Source organism: Schistocerca serialis, unplaced genomic scaffold (genome assembly GCF_023864345.2).
Source record: "Schistocerca serialis cubense isolate TAMUIC-IGC-003099 unplaced genomic scaffold, iqSchSeri2.2 HiC_scaffold_1337, whole genome shotgun sequence".
Taxonomy (NCBI): domain Eukaryota; kingdom Metazoa; phylum Arthropoda; class Insecta; order Orthoptera; family Acrididae; genus Schistocerca; species Schistocerca serialis.
Genome location: NW_026047555.1, coordinates 62,501 through 65,000, shown reverse-complemented (window position 1 = coordinate 65,000; position 2,500 = coordinate 62,501). Strand labels below are relative to the sequence as shown.

The 2,500-nt window shown below is 63.4% G+C and overlaps 1 pseudogene; it reads left to right on the top strand.

Moving 5' to 3' along the window:
• The window catches only part of LOC126439701 (large subunit ribosomal RNA), a 7,776-nt pseudogene that overhangs the window by 2,022 nt on the left and 3,254 nt on the right, over positions 1-2,500 (top strand).

Below are 2,500 nucleotides of genomic sequence, written 5' to 3'. Positions count from 1 at the left end.
CAAGTCGGGCCCCTCTTTTAGAGATGCTCGTCGGGGTAACCCAAAAGGACCCGGAGACGCCGTCGGGAGATCGGGGAAGAGTTTTCTTTTCTGCATGAGCGTTCGAGTTCCCTGGAATCCTCTAGCAGGGAGATAGGGTTTGGAACGCGAAGAGCACCGCAGTTGCGGCGGTGTCCCGATCTTCCCCTCGGACCTTGAAAATCCGGGAGAGGGCCACGTGGAGGTGTCGCGCCGGTTCGTACCCATATCCGCAGCAGGTCTCCAAGGTGAAGAGCCTCTAGTCGATAGAATAATGTAGGTAAGGGAAGTCGGCAAATTGGATCCGTAACTTCGGGATAAGGATTGGCTCTGAGGATCGGGGCGTGTCGGGCTTGGTCGGGAAGTGGGTCAGCGCTAACGTGCCGGGCCTGGGCGAGGTGAGTGCCGTAGGGGTGCCGGTAAGTGCGGGCGTTTAGCGCGGGCGTGGTCTGCTCTCGCCGTTGGTCGGCCTCGTGCTGGCCGGCGGTGCAGGATGCGCGCGCCTGCGCGGCGTTCGCGCCCCGGTGCTTCAACCTGCGTGCAGGATCCGAGCTCGGTCCCGTGCCTTGGCCTCCCACGGATCTTCCTTGCTGCGAGGCCGCGTCCGCCTTAGCGTGCTCCTCCGGGGGCGCGCGGGTGCGCGGATTCTCTTCGGCCGCCATTCAACGATCAACTCAGAACTGGCACGGACTGGGGGAATCCGACTGTCTAATTAAAACAAAGCATTGCGATGGCCCTAGCGGGTGTTGACGCAATGTGATTTCTGCCCAGTGCTCTGAATGTCAACGTGAAGAAATTCAAGCAAGCGCGGGTAAACGGCGGGAGTAACTATGACTCCCCTTCTCGTGGGCCCGCTGATTTTCGCAGAGTGGAAGACCGCACCAGGGGCTTGGGGGGGTTACCAGCCCCCCCTCGCACTATCCCTTTGTTAGTTGGGGGCAGTAATCAAAGAATAAGTGGTGGCCCTTCCGCTGAAGGTGCCACCCCAACTCCCCCAGCACCTAGCCGGCCAACCGGCCGTGCCGAAAATCTTGTACCTTTTGCAGCTGTATACGCCTGTAGTGAGTGCCACCGCAGCTTCACCACCAAGAATGGTCTCGGGGTCCATCGCCGCCGCCAACATCTTGCGGCCGCCAACGCGGAGATCGTGACGGAGAGGCATCGCGCGAGGTGGACGGAGGAAGAAGTCCTGTCGCTCGCCAAGGCAGAGGCCGAACTGTTCCTTGAGAGGGACGCCCGGTTCTTCTTTGTTAATCAAGAACTCATCAGGATGTTCCCCGACCGAACGCTTGAGGCAATCAAGTGCCGACGGCGGCAAGCTGCCCACAAGCAGCTTGTCCGCCAGTTCATGGAGGCGCTTGAGATCGGTCGGGGGGAAGAACCGGCGTCCCGCCGGGGAGCAGCGAGCCCGCTGCCTGACGCGGGCGAGGCCGCTGCGCCGCCCGTCGACGCAGCCGAGGACTTCGCGGCCGACACCACCGGGCCGCCGCCGGAGGGGCCGACTGACGCCGCCATCTGGGAGCATCTGGCGGGGCTACCTGCTTCCGCCCAGCGTTTCTCTGCCCTGGATCGAGTCATAGGTCTGGGGCGGGGCACGCCGCCCGATGTCATCCTGGGCATGCTCCCGGATGCCCTTGCGTCGGTCGGGTCCAGAGGGGAGAGATCGATCACCAGGACACAGCGGCCGCGCCAACCATCGAAGCGGCCGCCTGCCGCGCCGCCGACGCAGAAGCGCAAGCGGCGCCGCTGGGAATACGCGAGAACGCAGGATGCCTTCCGACGGTCGCGTGCGCGTTGCGTGCGCGGCCTCTTGGATGGCACCCTGCTCCAGCCGCCACCTGCCATCCCTGGTCTGCTGGACTTCTGGGCGGACCTCTTCACAAAGAAGCCCGTCTCCACCGCGGGCTTCATCCGTGACCGCCTCCTCCCGCACTCGGAGCCTGTCGCTCTTGAGTGCCTATGGGGGCCGGTCACACATGAGGAGGTCGCCGCCGCGTTGCCGCCCAGGGGATCAGCAGCTGGGCCGGACGGCCTTACCCCAGCGGAGTTGCGGCGCCTGCCGCATGAAGTCCTGGTGAAAGTGATGAATCTCTTCCTTCTGGCCCGCGCCCTTCCGGAACGCCTGCTTCGCGCGCGGACGTCCCTTCTCCCGAAAACGGCTGCACCAACATCCCCCGCTGACTTTCGCCCCATTACGGTCTGCTCGGTGTTGGCGCGGACCTTTCACAAGGTTCTCGCGTCACGCCTGATGCGCGCTTGTGCTGTGGACGAACGTCAGCGGGCATTCATCCCTCGGGATGGGATGTTGGAAAATACCTTCATCTTGGACACCGCTCTCACCGACGCAGTTCGCTCCTGCCGCTCTGTCTTTGTGGCATCGATCGACGTATCTAAGGCATTCGATTCGGTGGATCATGCTGCCCTTCGCCCCGTGCTGAAGGCGCATGGCCTACCGGATTGCTTTGTCGAGTACGTCGAGCGG